At 41.3% G+C, this 27,353-nt stretch overlaps 1 protein-coding gene across 1 annotated transcript in view; it reads left to right on the top strand.

Annotated features, from left to right (window-relative positions):
- The window catches only part of BMP6 (bone morphogenetic protein 6), an 80,416-nt gene that overhangs the window by 30,821 nt on the left and 22,242 nt on the right, over positions 1–27,353 (top strand). The window lies entirely within an intron of this gene.

Below are 27,353 nucleotides of genomic sequence, written 5' to 3' on the forward strand. Positions count from 1 at the left end.
TAGGCAAGCGTGTGCTGCAGGGGGCTGCTGACTCCTTGCTGCCCTGCTTGCTTGTGTCCTGCAAGGCCAATAAACCTGGGTTTGCCTCTTTTCTAAACACAGCTTTCAGTTTTCTAGCTCTGGGTTTCAAAGAATGCCTCAGTCACTGGGTGCTGGGAGTTAGGTCTGGCTGTGTTAGCTTCGTAGGGCTGTCAGCTGTTTCATCATCACATTGTCAAATCTGGGCAAGTAATTGTTGGTGACAAGTTAGCAACTCCAAGAAATAAGGTTAATTTTTCAGTGCAGATAATTGGTGGGTAAGGAAACAAGATTAAATGAGCTTGCATTTTGCGCAGCTCTTTTGTAGAAGGACTCCATTTGTTACCCCACATGCTGAGTTGAATTAACCACATGATCTTGCAAAACAAGGCAGAAGATGCCACAATTTTCTTTTTATGATTTATCACTGCTCTTGCTTTTTGTATGGATGAAACTAGAGGGTTGTAGAGATTGTTGCTGGGATGGTTGAGGTGGGAGCATGATCTGATCTGGGCTCAGAGAAACTATGAAGAGGAGGAAAATGTATGTAATCCCTGAGGAGATGTCATGGAATAATAGACTTGTAGGGGTTGGAAGGGACCTTTGGAGATCATCCAGTCCAACCCTCCAGCTAAAGCAGGTTCCCTACAATAGGTCACACAGGAAGGCATCCAGGCAAGTCTTGAATATCTCTAAAGAAGACACCACAACCTCTTTGGGCAACCTGTTACAGTGCTCTATCACCCTCAAAGTATAGAAGTTCTTCCTCATGTTCAGATGAAACTTCCTGTGTTCTAGTTTCTGCCCATTGTCCTTTGTCTTATCTTTGGGCACCACTGGAAAGATCCTGGCCTCATTCACTTGACTCCTGCCCTGTAGATTTTAGTAAGTGTTAGTAAGACCCCTCCCAGCCTTCTCTCCTCGAAGCTGAACAGCACCAGGTCTCTGTCTTTCCTTATAAGGGAGATGCTTGAGGACCCTCATCAGTTTTCTGTCATTCTTGAAAAGAAGAACCTGCAAAGGTCTGAGCACCTTTCTTCCACAATGGAGTACCTTTGCCCCTGAATGGTTAAGTCTGCCTTGGAGATTTTCCTCTCCCGCTTTTGCAGCTTTGCAAGTGGTTGGGAGTCCTATGGCTTTACAGTGGATGGTGTTGAATTCCCATTTGAGACCTCTTGTAGCTTAGTTCTCGAAAATAAAGCATCTAAGCAGGCCATAATAACCCGAAGTGGGCTTGGATGCAGCAAGGATGGTTGCATGGAATACAGTCTAGAGCTGAGCAAGATACTTAGAAACCATTAGCTTTGACATTATTAGTGTATTACAGAATATTTATGTAGTCTTGACCAGTTCTCATATTTAATTTTTCTTTACTTCTGCAACTTGCTTTTTTGTTGGCCTTTGAGATGCTTTACTTCTGTTAGGAGTATATTATGCTTCAAGCTTTTCCTGTTATTTCCTTGGAGATACTGCATTTGTAGCACTAGCACGTGTGATATGAAAGTCACTATAAGGCTAGTAAGGTATATTTGGTTATCATATTTGCAGAGGTGTTCTCTAGAACAAAAAAACTTGTTGAGGCTTATCAAGCATTAACATTAGGAACTTTTTTACATCTTAAAGTAACCTTTTATTCACATTTTATCTGCAAACCCTTGTCTTAAGTTGTTACTGACTGACTTGAGGGGAGGTCTGTGATAAGGGAGTTTGTGGCCCATGACAGTTGCCTTTCGTGACTGCTGAAAAAATACTGTATGTAAATGCATCCTTAGAAAAGATGGTGGGAAGGCGATTAATTTCACTTCTGTTTGGGATTATTTTTTTGCCCAGTTTTTGACCAAAAAGGGCTTAGTTTCTGAATACTAAATGTGAAAATCTGTACTGCATGACTTCATTTATTAACAACAGAAAAACTATCCCATATGTTTTACTGGCAGAGAAAACATATTTTTACATAATAGAATTAGAACAGAAAATATTATTCCCTCTTGGAAACATTATAGTATATTAAATATGAACTTGGAAGCTATATTTCCAAACAATTTGATTCCAAAAGCTTATTAAAATTTGATGTATGCTCCAGTACCTTTTATTTATGTTGGTTGTGTGTGTCCTAATTAGCTAGGAAAATGTCAATTGACAGCTGTAAAGCTTTGAATGCGCAAATTGCCACTCTTGAGTCTTCAAGCAATTTGCAGGGATACCGTCACTTATTTAAGGTTTACAGCTGGAAGCGCAGAAGTTTTTTCATCTGAATATGAGAAGAAAGTGTGCACATGAAAGGCCCTTTACCATCTTGAGAGCTGACTCATCTGCTCAGTTGTTACTTCGATACCAGTGCAAACGTTTACATTCGTGAATGTTCTGTTTTGTTTGTGCTATGATGACATCTGGAAGCCTTGATCTGGACTCTTGTTGTGCAAGGCAATCTGCATAGGGATCAATCTTGTCTTGGGGAGTTTACAGTCTAAGAAAAAAAAAAAAAAAGAAAAAAGCAAGCTTAGATGCAGTAAGGAGCTGTGCCTAAATGCTAAAAGAGAATGGGAAGAGAGAAAGCACAGCGTGTTGCTTCCAGATTCACATTTAAATAACATAATTCGTAGCAAAAGTGTGAAAGGAGTATTTCAAAGCATAGGCTTGTAGTTTTCCTGGTATGTTCTGTGTTATTTCACACTAGGAATGTGTAGCAGCTATGTTCAGATAAAGGTTCCATTGGCAGAAGGATCTCCTAGTGAGAGCCTAGATAAGTGCAAAGCTAATGGGAGACACCTCTGCTGGAGTCCTGCGCCTGAGTGCTGTGGCCTCCACTGCTATTGGCAGAGAAGCATAGGCAGGATGTTAACATAGGTCTTTGCACTGGTAACACTCTACTGTGCCTCCTCAAGCAGACGTTAAATATATTTTCCTGTTGATGATCCCAGGTTAATACTTGCCTGTCACCTCACTGCGACAAAAGGCAAGTTGCAGCTCGTGGCAGTGGCAGGAGTGAGCCCGGTTGGAAGAATGAACTTATTTCAAAGTAATTCAAGAGAGGTAAACCACTGGCTGATCCTCCTTCGCAGTCCCAAAAAGCAGACTTAAGATAGGCACCAGCAGCGCGCACTTCACTGTGCTGTGCCACTGGGGTCCTCTCTCAGGAGCTTTTCTGCAGGGGTTGTCAGTAAAGACTCCACCTAGGATGGTTTCCAGATGTTGACTTCTTAAAGATGTTCTTCTCAAACTTGTACTGGGAACAAGCATTCCTCTTCTCATCATGTCCCACTTGTGAATGATTGCAGACATTTCAACTGGACTTTATTTGTTCAGGGTATCCTTCAGTGCTGTAGTGCTCTTAAATAGAAATCTTTGGGAAAACTGATGGAAACATCCCCACTTCAGAAGCACACCTGCACCATAATACTCTTAACTACTGTTAAGAAAAGAAAGACATTTCTTGCAGCTCTGGATATACATCTAATCATCTTCCTAAAGAAAGAGCTTTTAGACATACGTTAGGCAGGAGGAGGAAAGAACTCATTTCTTTCCAGAGAAGCCTTCGGGCAGTAATTGGAGATCAGAAAAATATTTAAAGACCAGTGTAAGCACATTTTAACGATACTAGAAGAAACCAAAAGCAAAAATCATGGTGTTTCCTTTGTAGCTGTTTTTATGTTGTTGTTAGCATGTGCTCTTTTTGTCTGTCATCGTGACTGTCTGGTCAGAGAGCTTTCTGTATATACATTTAATATGCAGGGACATTTAATATGCAGGGCAAGTCCGAATATAACTTTTTTTAGCCTCCGTCTTTGTGTTGCATTGCTTGTGATGTTCATGTGTGCTTTACTGAACATTCAAGCTGGTATCTTGACTTGGGCTACAAGTCAGTTAAGATTTGATTTAAGATACTTGACGTGCAACATGAACACAAGAAGACTAATGAATTCCTGTGTCAGCTGGGATCACAGGACCTCCGTGGCTTCAGGCATTCTTAAAAATCCCACCCATAAATAATTGTGCAGAATGCCTCTTCCCTCTGTATATAGCAGAAATCTAGGAAGCAGATTGACTTCTCATGAAGCTATTCCAGGCTCCCTGGGGGAGCAGCAAGCTTGCAGGCAGATGGGTGCTCTTTTGCTTTCTCTTGCGCCGCCCAATGCTTACCCCAAAGCCAAATGAGACTGTGAGTAGAGTGAATTTAGGAGAATTGGAAACTGAGCCTGTCTGGCTCAACTTGAGGTTCATCTGGGCTCCTGCAGCCGTCCTTGGCATTGGTAGGGCTTGTGTGCAGCACTGCTGCTCGGGATACGCCCCAGTATTTGTAATGAAGCCCTTGCTGGGGCTGTGAACGGGATCTTTGGCCAATGATGGAAAAGCTTCCATTCGTTTTGTTGGCCTTTGGGTTAGACCCTGTGTTTTGCAGCTGTTCCTTAATCATGCTGGCGCTGAAGAACAGTCTGTTTGTTCTTACCAGTCTTCCCATTACTACCCTTGTTTATGGACTGGTGGCAAATGCATTCGGTGGCTAGCCGCCTCGCTGTGCCCACGCTGTCTTCATCACCAAATATTTCCATAGCAGAAAAGAGGATTAGTCACAGGAGGAAGCAGGTGTGTCAGATGTATAGGAAAGAGCATGATTAAACAGTGGTATTTTCTGCTTCTCCAGCGTAGTGACGGAGTCATCCTTAGTACAGCACCCCCTGCGGTTCAGCAGCCAAGCTCAGGAAAATGACTAGCCTTCAGGCAAACACCTGACAGACAACCAGCTGCATTCTTTTTACAGAAAGAAGCAGCCTTTAATTGCCCTGTAGGAGATTTTATCCTTTCTGTGTATGAGCCTTCAGAGAAGGGGGGGAAAAAAAGTAAGAGCTCTTCATGACTCTGTCGTTACCCATTAAACGCTAATTTCTATTTATTTATTTATTTATTCCTGACTTTTGCCACCTTGACTCCCATGATGGGTTCTGGCCACCCATTTTCCTTTTGTCTTGACTATGAATGGGCTCAGAGGCATTTTTTTCTCATAGACTGGACTGCCAACAGTTGCAGAGGGGAGATGCGTATCTTGCCTAAAGTTGCACCTTAGCATCCTGTTTACCTTTGAATAAATCAAAATGACTAGAAATCTGTGATTTTTCAAACCTGACTTGCAATTACTATGGGACAGTTAACTTTGTTTTCTTAACTGCTAAAAAGTATTATCACATGGTTTTATCATATGTTGCTAGACCTAATTTGAGCTCTTCATCATAGTTTTTTGATACTTTGACACCTGACAGAGAAAGACCTTTGAGATCTGACACTGAAATTGGATTTTGCCTGTTTGAGTGCTGATTAAGGACAGGAGTGATTTTTTATTTTTTTTTTCTCCTTTATCAACATTTAGGAATAAATTTCACTTTCAAATGCTCCAGTACAACTGCCTCTGTGGCAAAGGGGGACAGAATTTAGACTTTGATGACATGATCTATTGTGACTAAATACCGAGTCAGGGTAGAAATGAATTCTGCCAAGTCATGTGTTGCCTACATATTTTTTTTTCTAAAGTAATTTCAAATAGTTTTACGAAGTGGCTGAAAATGGTTAGCATGAAGACAGAATGTTTTCAGTTTATTGTCATGCTGCTTTTCACGCAATCTAGAGTAAAATCTATGTATGTTTTGGAAGGGACAAAATAAGTAATATGTGTCTTACTCCCCTACTGCAGTTGGTCTGCAATACAGTCTGTAGCAGTATAGAAATAAAGCCTGCAGTTATCCACTTTCATGCTCTGGTTTCCAACACACAAATTCATGGAAGCACCTTGCTCAGGAGCTATTTTCTCCATAGCAGGTACCACAACTGAGCTACAGAATGGTAATGTGTTGCTAAAAATAATCCCCATGTGTTTTGACAGCAGCTTCAGGAAAACCCTATCTAGTCAGGGGATTATCTTAATCTGGGTCAAGAGATACTGCTGAAAATTCGCAGGAGTCAGAAGCATTTGGGGTGGCACTGTTTACTTCAAGCAGTTACGAAGAGGTCACATACAAATTCTGTTGATAGTCTAATTACAGAAGAAAGTCAGTATATCCAAAATGGACAAGTACAGATGCTGTGTTTGGTGTATGTACAGTCTTCTGAAGTGAACAGACATTTGCTAGTGAGGTAACTCTCCTGTCTGGAGGACTTCATCCAGCTGGTGAGAGGACCAGCACTATCCTTCAAATAATTGTATCCACTAAAAAAGATTTTTGTGTGTCAGAGGATTCATCAGATGGCCGAGGGGCTTCTTTAATTGGTTCGAAATGGTGATTTCAGTGATAGACATGGATAGCAATGATGTTAGGCTTGGCTAATTACAGGCTTTCTGAGTAGCAATTAACATGTCAGAAGTGTCGTTATTCTTAAGGGAAATGCTGAAACTTTCCTTGCCTCCTATTAAAAAGCACAAATGGAAGTCTCCTGTAAACTAATGAAAACAATCTGGCAGCGCATGGGGAAAAATTTTGAGAGAACCTGTTTGTCACTGGTGTGACCCGATCCTTGCCTGCGATGGTTGTAAAGAGGGCTGCCAGCAGCTGTAGGTTTGCTGAAAACAAAGGAGATAATGCTGTATGTATGAGGCTCATTAATGCCCCTGGCAGCTGTAAGAGTTTCCAAGACTGTAAAAGCAGCTTATCTCTTGAGAAGGAGAGCCCTCTCCCCTTCTGTCCCTGTACCCTTCCCAACTTCTCCTCCATCCCCCTAAATTAGACAGATTAACTTCCTAAGAAATGGAGAGTTATTCCACCCTAAACTGATGCTGCTCACTCAAGCTAATCTCTGGAAGGCTGAAAGGCCTCTTGTCTGTGATTGGAATCATATGATAAAGCCCTGCTTGCTTTCTGTTTTATTGTGCCAAAAAGTTTGTCTTGCTTTTTGATCTAGCTGAGAGCTAAAGAGGCTTTTAATGCATGTGTCATATGGAGCTTTTTGAGGCAGGGTCTTGGACTTGTCTTGCTGGCCTCCTGGCTTAGTTTGTCAACGTGTCAAACGTGGTGCTCTCCTCAGGCCTCTACCATACCTTCTCCGTATTGACAGTTAATAGCACCTCAGAGGGGGCCTCTTCATGGACAGGCGGAGATTTTCAGACCCTTTGCAGAGTGGGCCTTTTCAACCCTGGTCAAATAATGCAAGGTCTGGCTGAACAGCTTTGTCATGTTGGCTCCTGCAGTGCTTCCAGGCTTTGCAACCAGCTGGAGTCTCAGTCAGCTGTGCTGAGGGTTCAGTTTAAGAGGCTGTTATGTGCTCTTAAAGCAGTGCTGGCTTGAGAATATGTTTATCCTTGTTCCTAGAGGTTGGGAAAAACAAAGCCATGCTACCAAGCTCTGCAAGAAAAGCTTCTGCAGAGAGAGGAGTAGGATGGCAACCAGATGCAGGATGATGGCTTAAATAAATTCAGGAGCTGTAGTAAAGAGGCAGAAAATGTCATATATTGATATAAAATAATAGCTTACACTTAACCACCCATAGGTTCCTTCTGCTCCTGTATAGAAGTGGTCTGAACAGGAGGTAAAGCTGCTATCTTAATTTGCAGATTGTATTTTGAAGGCTGAAGAGAAGAGAATGCTGCAGGCCAGCATAGTCATGTCTGCTCTCCTGTATTATGGACCCTGACTGGGGATGGCCCTCAAATTCACAGTTGCTGTCCTTCACAGCAGTACTCAGGCTTGACCTGTAGAAAGTACTAATGACAAGCACTGATTTGGGCTATCTGCATAGTAATCAATAGATGTGATGGATAATCTTTGCCCTGCCCTTCCCCGTAGTCCACTAATTCTTACCTGATGGATGCTGATTTTACTTCCGAAGAAGAGGTTTACCTTTGGTGTGTGCACTGTTGAAGGCTATAAATAATGTTGGTTTGGGTGTTTTGTTTTGTTTTTTTTTCCCGAAAAAAAAAAAAAAAAAAAAAAGAAAGAGAGGCTGATTTTCCACTTTATGAAATGCTCAGTAGCCTTTTACCTCAAAAATGTCTTACAGTTTTTTTCCTCCTCTGATCCAGAAAAAGTCCCAAGGAAAAAAAAAGTCTTTCCAGTGTTCAGAGCATCTGGGTTATAAAAATGCAACCAACTGTCAGCACATGGGTAAAGTTTATGCTCCCCAAGACTGAATCCCCATGGCTCTGCCGAGCTAAAGCACTTAGGCTTTGCTTGGACAGGGAAAGACGGCATTTAAGAAGGAGGAGTACTTCTTCCCCACTATATTTTCATAGCTGATGCTGAGGTGTCCTCTGCATTGCTGCAGCTATAGGTGGTCGTTGTGGGAACAGTCTTCTTTTGGCATGAGGAGCAAGGCTGGTGGGCTTATGACACAGCCTGGGAGTGCTAATGCCAGGCTAGAGCTGGTGGAAGCTTAGGGAAATTGTGTGGATTGCAGAGGGCCCCCCAGCTGGTTATTCTGTGCTTTCCCATGGTGCAGAGATTGATACCACTCCCGCTTTGTTTATTGCTGGCTGGGATTGAGAGTCCTGGGAAAAAACTTGTCCCCGAAAGCCCTGAAGGGAGGAGGAAAAGAGGAATTGCAGGGCATGTGGTTAGCTGAGCACTCTTTAATTTGGGAACACCAAGGCAGGCTCCCAGGCTCTCTTCTGATAAGATGAAACTCTAAATTGTGTCAAAAAATGAAGCTTCCAAAAACATCTGAATTCAGATCACAGCTCAGACTGTGGCTCCCTTTTGACCTAATGTAAATCATGTAATCGCCCCTAAGAAACATAAGGGGCCTTGCCCTTTGAACCTGCAGTTCTTGGCTCATCCCTTTTATGTCTTTCCTGTTAAGACTCCTGGAAGCCATTCTTGTTTGCCTTCAAGTTGGGCAGCTGACTGCTCTGTCTTCAGAACATTTCTCAGAACAATGGGGGAAGATTCATTCATTCACCCAAAGGATTTATCTTGTTTCTGTCACAACATATTTTCTGTTTCTGTCTGTTTTGCTGGTCCGAAGTCTGAGTGAGTGACAATTCAGTCAAAGTCTGCTTAGCTTGTGTCATGTGTGGAATAAAACATTCAGAGGATATTGATAGGGAGGTTTGGTATTGTTTTCTTACACCCTGGGAAAATGTGATGCAGGGGAGCCTGCATCCCCCACTGAACATCCCAGTGCTCCTTTCCATACCAGGAGAGAAATGGGAGAGAGCATTGCATGTGCTTCACTCTCATCATTTGAAAGAAACAAAAATAGAATGGAAAACATGTAGCACATAGTCTGTACTGTGCCACACATACCTATTTATATCATTGTGGTTTTTAGGTTGGAGGGGTCTTCTTGTTTTGCTTTTGCTCGCCAGTTTGCATTCACTTGTCAGAAGTCTGATAGCCAGTTTCACTTACACTGGCTTTTGCATCCTCCACCCATTCTGCAGAGGTCAACATGGATGTTACGGTGACTGCTATAGTGGAAGTGGTCACTGAGGGCTTTTCTTTATTTTCTCTGTCTGTGATGATCATAAAAACTTCACGTTTGTTAAAACAGCTGTGGCATTTAATGCCTTATTGTTTTACTGCTTTGCCATCAAGAAGAGAAAAATGTGTGTTTTCCTTTACAACACACCAGCTTTTGTCAGTTGCTGACTCTCTTGGTCTTGTGCTGAACCACTGTAAGTGAGTTCATTGTAAATGTTTAACAGTATGTGGCTCAGGCCTGTGTTTTTGGGAATATGAAATCATACACTGATATACAGGTATGCGAATGGCTCTGCGTTCATTCAACACAGGTAAGATTGTTATCTGGGGCCGTGATTAGCTTGAATAGAAGACTTGATGTAACTGTTTCCCTGTGATAACTTCGAGACATTCAGATGCTAATATCTTTTCACATTTCACAGGTTCCTTTTTTTCTCATAGCTTCTTTCTCTTTTAAGTGGTTCAAAATACATGGCATTTTAATTGTGCAGATGCATCAGATACTCTGGAATGAAACCAGAAGTTTCCCGGCTAGGGCCATGCAGAAGTTCTCTTATAATGAGATTCAGTATGAATCAATTACATGATACTTCATTACGATGAAAGAAAACAAACGTGGGTTCAGCAGTCTTTGTTTCAAAAGAGAACTTGCAGAGCCATTTAAGGCAAAATAAAATCCTAGAGAAGATCATCAAGGAGCTCAAATGGGAGCATGAAGTACTTACTATACAATGAAAAATGTCACAAAGGCTTCAGTGTCTTAGACATGTATGTGAAAAATTTCAGGCTGAGCCTTCCCACACTATGGGAGGTCATCAAGTAATAGCAGAGTTAGCACTGTTTATCTCCAGTCAAAACGACACATGACTTCGTTTGGGTCTTAGTCTCATTACTGCTGAAGTGTGAAGTGTCAGGTTAAAAAGACTACACGCTTTTCACCCATAGGGATTGGTCTGTTTTAACGGGTCAGGTCATTTCGGTGGCTCAAAATAAAATGTAAGTTCTTGAGAGTACAAAGTTAACCCTGTGGATGCCTGTGAATAGGACTCGTAAATATTCCCCTTGTTTCAAGGATAACTGTGTGTGCCACAACTGCTGGCAGTGAAAAACTGAAATAAAACCAGAAAAACATATATATATATATTTTCTTCTCAAATCCTATTGTTCTTCACCAAGTGGCCCTGGCAATCATTGCTCTTCCATCTTTGCACATTGCCAGGGTGAATTATGTTTTGCAAACATGTCGTGGGCAAGTCTTGGAGCAAGTGACCAGTCTAGGTCAAGCAAGAAAGTACTGACCTTTATTTTTTTCCTTTTCTTTCCCCAACACTTCTGACTTTACTTTCAACATCTTTCATATTGCATAGCAAAGCTTTGGGAGAGGGACAGAGGGAAAGAAGGGGGGGGGGGGGGGCAGAAAACAACTTGTTCAGAAGAGAGGAGATATTTACAGCATATTCTTGAAATTTTTGTGGAGAATGTTAGCAAGCAGAATGCACTTGTAATGCCCACATGTTTTAAAAAAAAGAAAAAAGAAAAAAAGTTTTATTTGTTAAGAAAACATTGATGAGACTTTCCAACATACCACACTGTAATTCGGATGGCTTGTGACATTCTGCTTACAGTGGTGGATGTCTAAAATGAGTAACTAAGAAGAAATCTGTACGTTTTTAAATCTTGCAGGATTGTTACTCTTGTGGTGTTTTATCATGCCTTGATGTGTGAGAATAATTGAGAAAAGACTTGGTAGGAAACAACTTACTACGCTGCCTTTTTTGGGTTGGCGTGAGGACAATTTTCCTTAGTCATAACCTTAAAGGAATGCCATAGTCAATGCAATATATTACTGAAGAGGAGCAAATTGCTATGGTGGTAGCATTGTTCACTCAGATCTTTTTCTAACCTAGAGCAACGGGCAAATTTATTTCAGGAAGGCGTAGATAATGTTAGTATTGAGTTCTGTGGCTTTATAAAACAGTGGGATGATGAGTTAAATTAGTGTATATTGATTTGTGGCTTTCTTTTTATATGGCTTAGTAAAAGGAAGCGTGATTAAATGAATGTCTTAAAATTGAAGATTGATGTTGTATTTATGAATGCATGATCTGTCAAGGCCCTCTTATGGCTCTTGTCATTCATATGTTGAGTGCGAAAGAAAGTATTTGATCAGCAAGGCCTAATGGAAGGATGTTTTTAAAGCAGGATTATGAATCTCATAAATCTTCATTTCTGAGATCTTTTCAGTGTCTTGAAGCTGAAGGCAGCATGTCACAATCTGTTACTCTAAACAAATAGCTCTGTTAAGGTTGTAGTTTTGATTTTTGTTCGTTTCTTTGTTTGTTTTGAGTTGCACATTTGTTCTTAGAAAACTGAAAGGCTAAAAATCACGTTGATATTTCCCCCTCACCACCAGCACTAGAGTTGTCTATTTTTATTTATTTTGAGAGACGGGGAGAATTGGACAATTGGCTGAACCACAGTAACCAGTGTCATCCGCTTCTCATTAATTTTGATGCTTCCTTAGACTTCTGAAATCTTGAAACCGTAAAGAAAGCCTACAGTCATTTCTTTTGAAAACCACACAGAATCTGGCAAAAATTCCAGTGCTTTCAAACAATGGCAGGATATACACTGTTGTCTTTGATGCATATGTTGGGAAGGGCTTTGCCCCCTGCCCCATTCCCACCCTCCTTCTCTTTGCAGTTTAAATTGGGCTGTCAGAAGTAGTTTCAGTGTATAACCCTTGGCAGACAGAAATAGATCAGCATCCCCATAAGTGTTAATTTGACTGGCAGTCCCCAGAAAAATGTCAGCAGTCCCAATATTCACATCCCAGCTTATCTTTCTGTGCTATGTGATGAAGCTCTTTATAGGAGATTAGCTGTCCTGAAGATCAGTTGAAAAGCTGCTCTGGAGTCGAGAAAAGAATGCGCAGCATGGATGTTATTTTTCTTTGTGGTTGGGTGCAGGCAGAAAAGGATGAAAATGTGGTTCGGAAATCAAATGCAGACAACCGCTGTTCCCCTAAGAGGACTGCAGAAAACGTGTATCTGCAGGAGACACTGCTGACCACTCTCCACATCCCACTCACCATCCACTGGGGATTTTCAGAACCCTAAAGAAAGCCATTGGCAAGATATTTTTATGTTTTTCCTGAGGGGCGGTTTATTGTATCTCCTTTAAGCTTTTGCAGCTGGTGAATTGGTTTATATCTGAAGTTGAGGTTTCATCTGGACTGGAGGCTAGAATATTAAGAAAAGGTGCAGTAGACGAAGAATAGGGAGTTTATGCCGGGCAACTGCAAGTTCTTCCTGGGGATTTAAACTATTTGTAGATATAAGGTCAGCTGAATCCAAGGTTTATGGAAGGGGCTTTTTCTTCTCTGTTTTCACTCCACCCCCAACTCTTTGGGCACAGCGGAATGAAGTTTTGAAAATACTGCTCTGAATATTCTTAGTCTTAAATGGCATTATTTCAAAGTATAGTTGGCTATGGCTGGGAAGGTGGCTCAAAACTCTTCAACTCTGACACATCATACATAGCTGTTTCTGTCTGGCTTAAAACTTGTATTCAGTATGTGAGCTCTTACTCCCAGAAATAATTCTAACAAGCAGAAGTTTGTGTTTCCAAACTTGTCATCTCCTTAATGGCCTTTCTGCTTGGTAACTTCAAGCAGGACCCTACTGCTGCTGTCCTGGTGTGGAAGATGAATGTGCTGGTGGGGCCTGGGGAATGTGTTTCCCTCATGCACAAAGAAGCAGTGGATGCCCCATCCCTGGAGTCATCCAAGGCCAGGTTGGATGCGACCCTTAGCAGCCTGAGCTGGTGTGTGGCAGCCCTGCCCACAGCAGGGAGATTGGAACTTGATGATCTTTAAGATCCCTTCCAACCCAAGCCATTCTATGATTATAGAATTCTGATGTATTGAGATGCTAGGAAGAGCACAGTCCCTGCTCAGTATCTCACCTGTCATCTGAGAGAGTGAAGTATGCAAATGATCTGATGCTTGAAATGAGGAGGAAGGGAAGATTTAATTTAAGTTGAATACATACATATATATATATATATATATAATTTCTTATTTGAAGAACTAAGGGAAATGAATGAGTGTAGCTGCCATGGAGAATCTTCCTTCCTTCCTGACAGAGACAAGTCTTAATTGCCTGGAATTAGTACAGCACTGTGTATATCAGCTGTGTGCAAAGTCATTTCCCTCTCTAGATAATAGCTGCTGGTGTAGCAGAAATAAGAGTTTCATTATACGAATGCAAACTCAGTTTATAAGAAGAGAGTTGGAAGGTTGCATGGTATGTCTGTGTAGAGGTATTTGTTAACCAATTCCTCCTCACTAAAATGAACAAAAGCATTTAATGGGGCTGCCCAGGTAGGTGAGTGAGTCGCTGTCCCTGGATGTGTTCAAGAAATGTTTAGGTGCTGTACTCGCAGACATGGTTTAGTGGGTGGTAGGTAGGTTTGATTGGTGGTAGGTGAATGGTTGGACTGGATGATATTGGAGGTCTTTTCCAACCTTGGCGATTCTTTCTATGATTCATTTACATACCAACTCACTGCGGCTGCTTTATTACATCTAAGAGCATGAGGTATGATACACGTGAAAAGAAACAGCTCAGCTGGAGGGTACAGGAGCTGCATGTGTGCCCCTTTCCTGGTTATAAAACAGTGATGTATGTAGCAAAAAATTGGAAATGAAAAATGAAAAAAGACCAATACAACCTGATTTTTTATATATATATATATATAGTTAAACTGGTAATGTAGGTGAAGCTTAGCAAGTGTATGCACATGTGGTGAATGATCAGTGTAAAGAGCAGACTATGAGACTAAAAAGGATTAGGTAGTATTTGATCACGAGCTGTGAGTTTTATTTGCTAATCTCTCTGAACGTCTACCGCTGTCCCTTGTGATCTGAATGCTATTTCCTGCCAGTGCAAAATGTTGTTACGGTTTCCTACTATCTATAGAAATGCACAATGAAGTTTAAATAACTGGAAACTTTCTATTGCCCACATAGATGAAAAAGCAGATGTCAGTCTTTAGCTGATAATGGTGAACAGCCAAATAAAGGTCAGCCAATTCTATTGGGAAATAAGGAAAATCAGGGAGAGTATTTTCCAGCATTAAATTGCCTTGCTTGTCCAGCATGACACTGGTGTTAAAAATACAGATTTGTTACAGATTCCAGTAAAATATTTGATCTTTTAGATAGAAAAGGATTGAGGAAAGCTGAAAAATAATTTACGTTCTGGTTTCCGTGGCATTTTTTTTAATAACAAAAGCAAATGCACTTCCATTTGTTTTTATGTCAGAAGCAAATAGCTGCAATTGCTAAAATATTGGGAAGTGGAAGTGGTTTTTCAGAGGACTCAACAATGCTCTGATAAACATGTACCTACCACAGGCATGTGAAGGATGTGGCTGTTAGATCAGTTAATAAAATGACTTATCCTGCAGTGCTTTTAGTGGAGGGACGCTGTTAGGAGCAGAGGTATGTGCATGGCTGTTGGTGCTTGGAAAGCTCTATGCAGCCCAGTCCTGTTCCTTTTCTTGGAAGAGGGATGAATGCTGCTTCAGAGGAATTGTGGTGGGTTTATTGTTTTTTCCCCCTATGTTGCCATGCTGGTCTGACCTTCCTGTGGGGATGAGACTCCTCTTGGTGGAGGTGGCGGCCCCAGGAAGCACCCAGCACTGCAGCTGTGGTTGTACTTACAATAGTAATCTTTCTCAAGAGCCTACTGATTTCATTTAAAGAAACACCTGTATTAGATATCTTCATAACTATGGTGAAATGAGGCTGTTGATATCTTTTCATCTAGTGATTTCTGTTTTCTTGCAAGTTTGAATTTTCATGTACCACTAAAACCTCACGCTTCAGAAAGATGTAAGTCTTTTTTTGAAAACCTTTTCAATATTTCAAGTCAATGATATTCTGGTCCAAGTCTAATGTTAAACAGCATCTCCTCAGGGGCATCTAAGTTTTGGATGAATTATGGACTTCAGGCCTTCTTGTTTTCCTCAATACTCCAAAATAGAAAGTGAGGGGCAGTTGCAGCTGATGAGTAGTTCTGCAAACTCAGAGCACCTAAGATTGAATGTTATGACATTCCATACCACAGACGAGATTTTGCAAGAGACGCTTGGGTTCTTAATCAGGGCATTGCTGAGTCTAATTTACAGTTACCGGTGAGACATCTAAGCTGCGATGGTGTATCCATAAGGTTGGTAAGTAATATCTAGTACAAAGACAAATAGGAAAATACCCATAGTGTTCCATGTTGAAGCTTTATTTTCCAATAATGTGGAAACTGAACAACATAAACTTTGTTGGCAAAGGCAGCTGAATGGAAAGGGTTCTTTAAAGGAGGTGCCTTGCTATTGCTTAATGGTGGTAAGGTTGAGCTTGAAATGTGTGTGTTTTTGGATGAGGTTTTTAATAAGGTGAAGAATAATATGTGCTGTGTTCTGAGTATGACATGTATCTGCACCATAGAATGTTGATGAAGCCCATATTAGTTATTTAAAAGTGTGCAGCTCTCAAAGACATTGAGTTTGAAGAAAACTAATATATATAAAAATATACAATGTTAAAATTTATATAAATCATAATTTTATAAAAATAGATATGTGCATTATATATAAATATATAAAAGTAGGTACAAGAAGCAGACATCTTTGAAGATGAAAAAGGGGACAGACTCTTTAACAGGGTCTGTTGTGATAACTCAAGGGGAAATGGTTTCAGATTAGAGAGGTTTAGACTGGGTATAAGGAAAAAGACATTTCTTATGAAGGAGTAGTGAAGCACTGGAACAGGTTGCCCAGAGAAATGTTGGATGGAGACATTTGTGGTCAGACTGGATGGGGTTCTGACTACCCTGATCTATCTGTGGGTGTCCCTGCCCGCTACAGGGGAGTTGGACTCGATGACCTTTAAGGTTCCCTTCCAACTCAAATGATCCTATGATTTATAAAGAAATGTTGTTTTACTCTGCTGAAAATACAAATGATTGGAACTAAGGCAACTTGTATTTGATTCTGGTGTATATATGCATTAATTTGGGAAATTTATTAGTGCACATTTTGCCTGAAGCAACATAACTAAAATAAGGGCCCCGGCAAATCCTTCTAGTCTATTATTTATTTATTAGTAGACTAATTCATTAAATTTTTCTTTCTCTGTCTCATCCATTCTGAAAGCAATGACTTTTAAAATGGGATTTAACAGGACAGAGGGGGAAAAACCCAGTTTCTTTTGAAGATGTCCTTAAAAATTTATCAGGAAAAGTGTTAGAGTGAGCCTTCAAAGATGCCCAGAGACCATGCAACATGTACTTTGGCAGCAAGATGTGAATGGCATCTGCATGGTCTGAGGTGGTCATCCCATTGACCATGCCCCACATCTTTTCAGATGCGATGCAACTTGTGTGGGGTCAATGGTAAACAATAGTTAATTGTTCCAGCTACTGTTGTGGCATCAGTGCTGCTCTTGCTACACAAAGCATCTGTAAAGGAGTAGCAGAAAGATTATGGTAGAGGAAAAAAGGTTTTTCCTAAAATTGCATCAGAAATGTGAATTTAAATGGATACATGAGAAGTCTTGTATCAGTTTTGCTGTTGCTGAGCATCAGCTTTCTTTTTGTATTTGTAATTAAAGCTTGTCTTTGAACAGAGATTGTTTTTCCCACTAAACATATTTCATTGTGAAGATTTTTTTCCATAATTTAAAAACAACAACAACAAAAAACAATTAAAAGTATTAAGAGCATGATTACAAGGAAATCATATATTATGGAAGTACTTGTTAGTAAATCTATTGTTTTTACCAGTGTTTTTTGCATGCCCTGCCTTACCTCAATGCCTACAGCAAGAGCCGAGAGCTTTCTTCCACCCAGACTCTTTCTGGCTCACCCTGAAGCAAGGTTGCTCAAGCTTTTGATTTTTTCCACATGGTAAAGACAGAAATGTTGTCTTTGTCTCATAGAAAATGTTTTCTGACTCTGAATGGAAAGATCTTCTAACACTTTGAGTGGATGTTATCTCCAATAAGTTTAACCCTCCGTCTAAAATATTTTCTAGCTCAGATTTTCATCTGATGAAAACGTATCATCCAGTGGTTCTTTCCATGCATTTAGCTGACAGGAAGGAAAATAATGCTACTAGAAACTCTTCAGGATTGTGAAATACAAAGGTGCCATTATTCAGTCTTTTTTTTTTTTTAAAGCCTTGGATGAAAAGCGTAGGTCAGAAGTAGTCTGAGAGATTGTATATGTCGACACCTCGCTGAGACTTCACCAATGTGGAATTCTATATTGCGGTGACGACGCTTTAAAGAATGCCCAGAAGGATTCTCTTAGGCTACTCAGACGTGTGCATGTAAATCAGGTATTAACAGATCTTCAGAAAACAAACAGAGAAATCCACTGAAAAAAAAAAAAAACCTCCTTGGAGTTGGCCTATTTCCTGTGATTTTCTAAATAGTGTCAAGTAGCCAAAATCTGTGGTCTAGACTGGTTTGTTCTGTTGCATTTCTTTTTTTTTTTCTTTTCTTAGGGATTTACAAACCACAGAGAGTTGGAATGGATCAGAACAAATAGTTGCTCGTGCACCTACTGACAAGAGCTTTCAAAATCCCCCATCTCGTTACAACACACACGTGAGCATTAGCATTCGCATGGGTTAGGTAAATACAAGGAGTTTCCTCCCTACCCTGACCCTTCTGCCTCAGTTTTGATTTAATGGAGACAACACTTTTAAATGTGGTGTGTTTTCCTTCTGGTCTCCTGTGGTGTTTTCTGCCTGGTAATCCTCTAAGAGATTGTTATTGTACCAGAGAGCGCATTTTTTAGAAGCCTTTTTATCCCCCTCCCTTCATATCAAGCATCTCATTACTCATCTTGGAGCGCTTCATCACTGCTGTTTCTGGGTTGGAGGTTTCTCCAAGTACGATAGCAGCTGCAGCTAATAACATAAAGTACACAACATTGACGTTCCTGTGCTCCTATTTCAACTGGAGTTTACTAGGACGTGCAATGTCATTGCTGGTCGCTTTTCTGCTTGCAGACGTTACACACAGCTTTAGCCTTGCTGCACGCACATGAGGACTGCAGTAAAAGCATTTGTTCAAGTAGGGCAAGAGCCCCACTTGTTGGGGTGGTTTAATGAGCGGCGGTAAAAGTCATTCAATACATGTGCATTAAAAATGTTTTTGCTTGTCTGGTCACCCTAACGCATGTGTGTTCATGAAGAAAGTGTGTTGAGAAGCTCGCTTGATCCAAACTTTCTAACGATTAATGGTTTTCTTATTAAAACCTAACCAAAAATTGACCAGATGTGGCAGCTGTCTCCCTTACACTGTCAGATCCGTAGCATTGCCATGATGCAGTAACTTGAAAAAAAAGATGGTAAGAGTCTTCTAAAATAGCTGAATTTTTTATATCCAATGTGCTTGCCACTGAGTCATAAACTAAATTCAGTGTTTGATCAATTTGGCTGTTGACAATGTTAAAAATGCTTCAAGCATGATAAAAGATAAAGACCAATTTTAAGACCAACGTTTGAAAGCAGTTTGAGACTCTTATTCAAATATCCCTCTCTCTGTATATTTATCTTTACTAGAAATGGTCAGGGTCCCAATGGTTTTCTCCAGCGATGGCATGCAACCAGTCAAAGCAAGAGAAGAGGTCATTACTGAGGGAGAAGGAGTGGAAAAATAAGATCAGTGATGACAAGGCTGTATTGGGTGGGGCAGAGAACTTCTCAAATCACGAAACAGCCGGGACACGAATCTCACACAGCAAAGACGTAGAAGCCAAATGTCTGAAAATTAATTTGTGAGCAAGCAGCTCCGCTGGGAATTTTAACACATTCCCTTTTGTTCTTTTTGACTGCTGTCTCCAGGACCCAAATAACTTAAAAGAAAACGCTTTCACTGAAAGCTAGAAATGCCTATGTCCTGCCTGCTTTTTAAACCAGAGAGGTTTATTCACCTTCAGAGAGGTTTGTTAACCTGAGGACTTCTCATGTCAATTCGTGTGCTGTTTCTTTAAGACCGTGTGTATGTAACATTGATTTTAAATGCCTGGATCTTATGATTGCTTTGCCTATCTGGTGAAATTGAGATGGGGAAACAAAAAAAAGAAGGAAAAAAAAATGAAAAGAGGAGGAATTTGGCAGAGTCTGTGCTTCTTCCTGCTGGATTTTTCTCAGGTGAACTACTCAGCTATGCTACTGTGCTAAAGTCAGGCCAACTCTGGAACTAAGGATTATTCCACAAATCCCACTTTAATAGTTCTTTTAATGGTGGTTTTCCGCAAGTCTTACTTTTTCCAAGCATTTCCCAACCTGACCAGGATTCTCCCACCTTCCGCAAAGCGTTGTATCTCATGGGGCTTTTGGCCACGCCGGGAGCTGCAGCCAAGAGCTGAAGCTGTGTGTCCCACAGGTCCTCACTCGATGCGGGGCTGCAGCCTCCAATCTCTTTATCAGATGGACAGAAGCATTCCAAGTATGTTTCTGGTCACCAGGGGATGTGGGGATGTGAAAAGTAATGGAAAAGGAAGGCTTAGAGAAAAGCTGCTAGACAAAGTGGGGCTTTTTATTAGGGGCTTTTGCGTTATTAATTTTCTTTTAGGGATTTTTATATATGTATATATTTTAAGGGTGAAATTCTTTACCCTTACACAGGTCATTAAAGCAGTGTGATGTCATTTTCTTTTTCTAAAGATACTTTTTGAGAAACTGAAAGGCTGCCGGTTAGGTAAAACTATTAGTGACCATTTTATGACCTCTGCTACAACTACCCACAGCGGCCACAGCTTTCTGTGTCTAACTGCTGCTTGGCTCTCACCAGTGTTGTGTTGGTTAATAGCAGGCGAGACTTTAGAAAACAGCCACCTCAGGGATCTTTGATTGCCAATGGGTGACGAGATGTGTTCACTCCAGGGTCAGGAAGATGCTTTGTCCATTTGACTCAGCATCGGATATCTATGCTCTGTTCTTCTACCTTTCTGCAAGTGTCTGCCCTGGGACCCATTGCAGAGGTTAGAACAGCCACAGAGCCTATTGAAGGAGTTGGTGTGAGATTTTTATTTCTCTCGGCTGTGTGGCATTGCCTTATGTTATGATAAAATTGGCAGCTGAGAAACTAATGCTTTGTGTGTGTTTAGCACTGCAGTTGTCTTTGGGTTTTGGAAGATGTGTTGTCGTAACTATACTCTTTGCTTTGTCTTCTTGGATAGCCAGGCTATGGGGGAAATAGGGGAGGACACTCAGTCTCACTTTCTCCCTAGAGCTCAACAGCTAGTTCCAATAGCTCTTGAAAATTTTGACTATCCATGGGATGCTTACACCAGCACACTCCCACTGTTACGTGTCATTAATGTGTTTCAGCTTATGTTTCAGATTAAACAGTTATTCAGAAATATCAGTGAGAGATCTGCCCCAAGATGGGATAGTTCTGACTGGCAGGGATTCTTAGGCAGGTGCCCAGAGTGGTGGGCACCCACAGTGGTTTGGAACTTCACCTCTGAACAACTGCAGAATCCTGAAAAACTAGTAGAATATTTGGAAAAGGTCTGCTGTCACCCTGGCAGTTCTAAAGAGGCACAAATCACTGCAGCATGCTGGGGCCTGGCCTATGCCTATTGAGCTCTGTTCAACACTATTTAGCATCCTCAGGGGTAAGAGAATACTTCTGGATCTGAAGACAATGGGCAGCTGTATGATGGCAGGGAACTGCCATGTGAGCAGCAATTCCAGCAGTAAAAGCAGATTGACTTGCATCAATCTGAGAGGATAGGACATGCATCTATGGGTGCAAACAATAAGATGAGGGTTAGAAGAGGAACGGGGCAGGGATGTCCTCATCCCTTCATATGTGGTGGCAGAGCGGTGCTGGTTGCTTGTGGCTGCCACCAGCCTGCTGGCACCGGCTGCTCCCACAGACACTGCCTCTGCCTGCACAAAGCCTGGCTGTGATGTGTGCGTGGGGATCGGAAAGCATAATGTTATTTTAGTCATAAATTATTTGGAAACTCAATACAGAAGTAGCTGCAGATCACTTATTCAAGAGGGGTGATATATATGTGTATTTTGTTTTTGCAGTCAGGGTCTTTATCAGCTTCTCAGTGGGAACTGCATTAATATTGCCACAGAAATGCAAACAGTAGTGCCTTTGCTAAAAAAAAAAAAAAATTGGCATTGCTAAGCAGAAAGATGTTTTGTTTTCCTAAGATACAACACTGTTTCCAGTGCAGGGACCTGCCATGTGTGCCAGCATATGGAAAGAAAATACCAGTTTTGTTAATGTCTGTGTTCAGAAGCTTTTGGGAGGGGTGGTAGGAGGAGGCTGCCTTTGCTGCTACAAGGAGGGCGAAAGCAAAGGAAAGCTCAAAAGTTAAGGCCATGAGTGAGATGCCCATGGTCTGCAGTGAGCCTCCCAGACTTAGCCCCCTGAAGCACCCCACAGATATCTCCTTGCCACTGCATGTACTGGAGCAAGCTGGTCTCCAGTACTGCCTGCTGGCCAGGGCAGTGGGAATGCATTGCTGGCCATACAGTAGGTGTTGTGGTGGATAGCGTGGAAATGCCCTTTAATACTTTCTGGTGTCCCATGGGTATTTTATGTTTGGCTAGTGCATTATTTTGATTTTTAAATGGCTTTTTGATTCAGGAATTCTGAAAGGAAGCTGTTGTGCAACTGTTTTAATCCGATTTTACAAGTCGGTTCCAGCTTGATTCCCAGCACAAAGAGGATCTCAGTTGTATTTTTCAGCCAAAAGTAGAAGGCCCTCCTCTTCTGAAGCTTTAGAATGCTATGTTTAGAGAGTGATTTGCTATTGTTTAAATTTAATCTCCATAATTACACTGGGGTTGGATTAATGATGGGTTATTTTTCCGAATCATTCTTTTCTGGCACACGCAGCTGTGGAGCATAAAGCCAGGTTTTCATCGGATGTAAGCTGGCGTTGCTCCACAGAAGTTAGTGGAGTAATTCCACTTTATATTGTGGTGGCCCAGATGTGATATTATAGCTGTTTCTAAGAAAGTGCCCTTTTGGAGTTCGTTGGCCTTGACTCTTTTATTATTATTCTTAAGCAGCGTAGGCATTAACTTCCAATTGCATTACATTCATCTTAACGGTGCTAGACCACCTCGGCTGAACCCAGAGGGATAAACAGCAGGTGCAATATGAAATTCCACCTTGAGTATCTTGGCTTCTTTCTGGTGAAAAGCTGCTTTTATCATGAAGTGTATAAGCAGTTGTAAAGGTGAAAGTTTCACTGTTTGTATCCAGTGAGCTTCATCTGGCTTGAGAACAGAGATTGGTCTGTTCGTGTTGTACTGCAGGTCCAGGGGAAGTGTTTGAGAGGTAGAAGGCCCAGAGGAGGAAGGATCAGACCTTGGGAGGCCTGGAATGTGGGAGAGCATCATTCGGAACTGTGGGGAACAAACTTGACATGGAGGATGGATCTGCCGCCATGATCATGGCCACTGGAGCCTGATGTCCACCTCCTGACAGTGGTGTACACTGTAGTTTAGTGCCTAAGAGACAGTAGTGATCCTTTACCTCTCTATTTCCAGGATGTTGCTGCTCTACTGTTGCACCTGCAGGTGCTCTCAGTATGTCTCAACTCCTGTTCCCTGTTATCAAGCAGAAAGTACTTGTGAGGTCTTATACATTTCCCATCTTCCCATCGTAAGAAGCTGAATTGTGCTCTTTGGGCTGTACTGATCATACTCCTTGTTCTGTTTTACATAGTATTGAGGAAATATTTCATATATTAGTAATAAAAGTCAATTTTAATCTGTCAGTTGGAATGTGGAAGCTGTGGTAATGCTTCAAGTATTTGTGACCTACCCAACAGCTTAATTGCTCCAGATATGATAAACATTGTTTACTTAGTGTAGAAAGGGGTGAAGTAAGACGGAGTTTTCTCTGATCGTTTTATGTTGCTATGGTGGCAAATCTCCTGTTAGTGACTCCAGTTTTCAGGGGCTTTCTTTACTGAAGAAAAAGGGGTCATGGAGGCTGAGAAGAAATGACAAGTAATATATTTGTACTCAAATCTAATTCATGAACACTTGTGCAAAACTCATTCTTGTGAGCAAACGATGAATGCTTGTTACCTTTGCTGGATTGTGATTCCAGTGGTCCTACAAAGCTAAGTCATAGCTGATGCACTTCGGGTGCAAAAGAGTGTTCAGATATTTCATGGGCACAGAATGCTCCATCGCAAGTAGTTGTGTCATGTTCAGTTGTGACCCCACTCTTTCTTCTTCCCTCCTCTAAGGAGCCAGATTGACACTGAAATGATAACTATTTAACAGATAGCATTTCATAAAAACCTTTGCTTTTGGAGCTGTATGTTTTATTATTTTTGGTTTGAGCTCCTAGGACATGAGCTACGGAGTTTCTTAGGCCACCACTGAGAATGTCACCTGAACACCTGACCTAACACTTCCTCAACATCTAAGAAGTTAAGAAGAATACCAAATATTGTGATTCCTAGTGCCATTCTTCTGAAAGAAAACAGTGTTTACTCAGGAAGGACAATTGTCCTTTGTTTCTGCATTCTGTTTGCTTAAGAAAAGCAGAAAATTCCTACACGTGAGAAGAGTTTATCTCGATGACTGCCATCAGAACTAGATTCCCTGTGGTCCAAGGTGTATGCAGCTCACTCTAATGGAAGTAGGATGGCATCGTAACCAAAATAGACACATTATGTTAATTTTTTTGTTGTTGTTAATTATTATTGTTATTCTTGCACCACTGCTTTTAAAGTAACTAGTACTCTAAGCAGTGTGTTATTTTTAAACCAAGGACATTTTGTTCTGAAATTGACTATTGCAAAACTAATTTAGAATACACAAAATTCAAAACCACAGTATCCCTAAATTTGACATTCTTGCCTTCTTAACTGCTCAACAATATTGTTGTGTTTGTATAGGATTTAAAAATATTTGTAAAGGGGGATGTAAAGAGCTACTGGCAGGCTTCTCTGTTAACACTTTATGTGCACACATCCGCTCTGCTTAGAATTAGTTGTAACAAAAACTCCTGTAGTCCATAGCTCAGACCCAACTCCGCTTGCAGTGTGTGTGCCTGAATCTGTAGCCTTTAAGGGTCTTCTCCTACAAGAGCCTAAGAATGCTCATAATAATAGTGCGAACCTGAGGATGAATTTTACCCAGTTATAATTTATGTCATGACCCGTTTTTGTCCCTATTTTTGCCTGGCTTGTTCCTAATGTGCTGGCTGATAATGAGAATCTGTTATGGAACGCTGTTTGCATTCAGCCCGTGGGGCTTTGTGAAGCTGAGACTTGCATGCATCCATCTTTAAACAGAAATCAGCTTTGGATTTACCATGTCTCTGGTCAGACCAACCTGAACAAATCTGCGTGGAAAAAGATTGGAAAGAAGCTTGAGAAATGATTTCTCCTATTTGCCGTTGTCTTGCACTTTGGCATGCTCTATCTGTGTCTTGAATAATAGGTCATCTGATGTGTTGTAATGTGATAGCAATACAAACCGGGTAATCCTGGGAACCAGCAGCTTGGATCTTCCCTTTCCAAAATTTACTGTTCTAAAACTTGACTTCTTTGTTAAAAATGAACTGTTTCCAGGGGATGAAAAGCCCCCAGAGAAAAACTGTTGGCATTTTATATTTTTAAGCTGTCTTACTGAATGAAAACAGTTGATTATGAACTTGATGGGGTGACAATGAGTATATAGAACTTAAATATCTCACCACTCCCACAAAGGAAAAAAACAAAAAGCACTCTCCATTGTATCATGGGAAGACACATAGCCAAAAAAACTTTCCAACTCATTAAATTTTTATACTCGCTTCATACAAACTTAATGTAGGTTTTATTTTTCCATCCTGTGATGATGCTGGGACGCTTCTGAACATAGTTGAGAAAGTCACCATCCACTTCGAGCCGTTCTGAATTTGCCTTTACTGTAACAGAAGGAGCTAAAATACTTAATCTGAAGGATTAAAAAAAGGCTTACTTGTTTGCATGTTTCAGGTTGTTTACTCTTCCAGCCCTGATAACAAAATCAGTCTGAATGCTTCCTCTGTAATCAGTGTGGTCAGCTTCTCTGATTGTCAGACGTGCTCTCTCAAGGACAGGAGGAAATGAAGAAAGTTTTAAAAAACAGGAAAAATACTATTGTAAACATATCACACAAGTTATAATCTGGGAAAGGGTACTCAGAGTCAAACACTATACCTGCAGCTACTCTTGATGCTCTGTGGTGGGTGTTTGAGCATTTTTTTTTCCTCCCCCTTTTGTGGTTTGTGTTTGACTTTTTAGTAGAGGGACAGATCTATATCCCAATTAAACTGCAAGTTTTGTAGCCTGCTTTCAGTACTGATGATGTTCTTCCCCTTGTCCTTGTAGGTCTTTCTTTACCATGTGTGTGTGAGGTTGTCGCCCACTGTCCATAGCCATGAGTATGGGGGAAAGCAGCCTTTCTGTGATGTATTGTGCCCTTGTCCTGCTGGCCATAGAAGAAGGGACGAGGCTTTCAGCAGGTTGTTACACCCGTGAGCAAGGACGTTGTGAGTTCTAAATTGAGACTCGTTGCTTCATCCCTCCGTCTCTCCAAAACAGCTGGTGTAGACGTTCTCTCACCATTAATTACATCCTCTCATGTTGTAGCTGCAAGAAAGAGGCCAGGCTGAGCATGTTGTTCTGCTGTGGACAGCCAAACATGGCATCTGAGTGGTTGGACCCTGGCAAGTTTCTTAAAATAAGCAACTCTTCCGTTTTAGAATGCTTGTCCTGCACTGGGGCGTGGGGTCAACAAGCAGCTCTCCTTCCCCACAGCGCTCACATGACTGACACCAACCATTTCAGCATTTCTAGGGTCACTGCTGGCTAGAAGTGGGGGCAGACGCTCAGGTGATGGGTGAAGTAATTCTTTGTTGGTGTTGCATCATTTGACTTGGTGCAGTGACTTAAGTGTTGAGTGTTACCACCTCCTTTCTGGAAGTCACAGAGTCCAGTCACCCACATCTTACAGTCTTTTGATATCCAAACTGCCCAGATAACATTGTGAGTGCCAAAATTGGTAGCTGCATCTGATTTGGCCAGTGATTTGTTTCACCCTGTGGTAGCTGTTAAGGCAGCACCTTGAGGCGTGGTGTCCCACAGAGTGCTCAGCAGCAGCCATGCAGAGGTGAAAGGATTTCCAGGCGAGCTTCAAAGAGAAGGATGTGACTAAGTGTCTCAGAGGGAGCCAGGACTCTTGTCCAGCCAGATGAGGCAGCTCACACGAAAGGGCTGCCAGAGGAAAGGGAGAGGACACTGACGAAACTAAGACTGGGGGATGAAGAGGAACAGGCAGTTGGGAAAGGTAGCAAGGAAAATCTCTGTGGGCCATTTCCAGCAGCCAGTAGATACATCTGCTCTCCAAGAAGGTCACCCACGAATAAAGCAATGAACGTCAAATGTGTAGGCCATCATTCCTGGCCCTGCCACAAGCGGGACGCGTCGGTCTCCTTGTGACTCAGTATCCTGTCTGTAAAATGGGGACTACAGCTTACCTCATAGGGTGTTGTGAGGGTAGTCTCAGGAACACTCTTGCACTTTGATGCATCAAAGAGAAGAGGGGAAAAAAAAGCAACAAAAAGTGAGGACAACACTGAAGTGAGAAGGAATCTATGCTTCCATCACCGCCTTCCCTGACTTTAATCATGCTTCTAATGATAGTGTAACGGTGACTTATTCATCACTGACGTATAATGCCTCAGTTACATGGGTGGGAATGATTTTTTGGGTTTAGTTTTTCTTTTCCCTGGGGCCTCAAAGATATAGTTATGTGCGTTTACACTATGTGTTAGTGTTTTAAGCAATTTCTAAAAGATAACTAGAAGAAATATTGAGCAATTAATTGAATTCAGAC

Source organism: Coturnix japonica, chromosome 2, assembly GCF_001577835.2.
Source record: "Coturnix japonica isolate 7356 chromosome 2, Coturnix japonica 2.1, whole genome shotgun sequence".
NCBI lineage: Eukaryota > Metazoa > Chordata > Aves > Galliformes > Phasianidae > Coturnix > Coturnix japonica.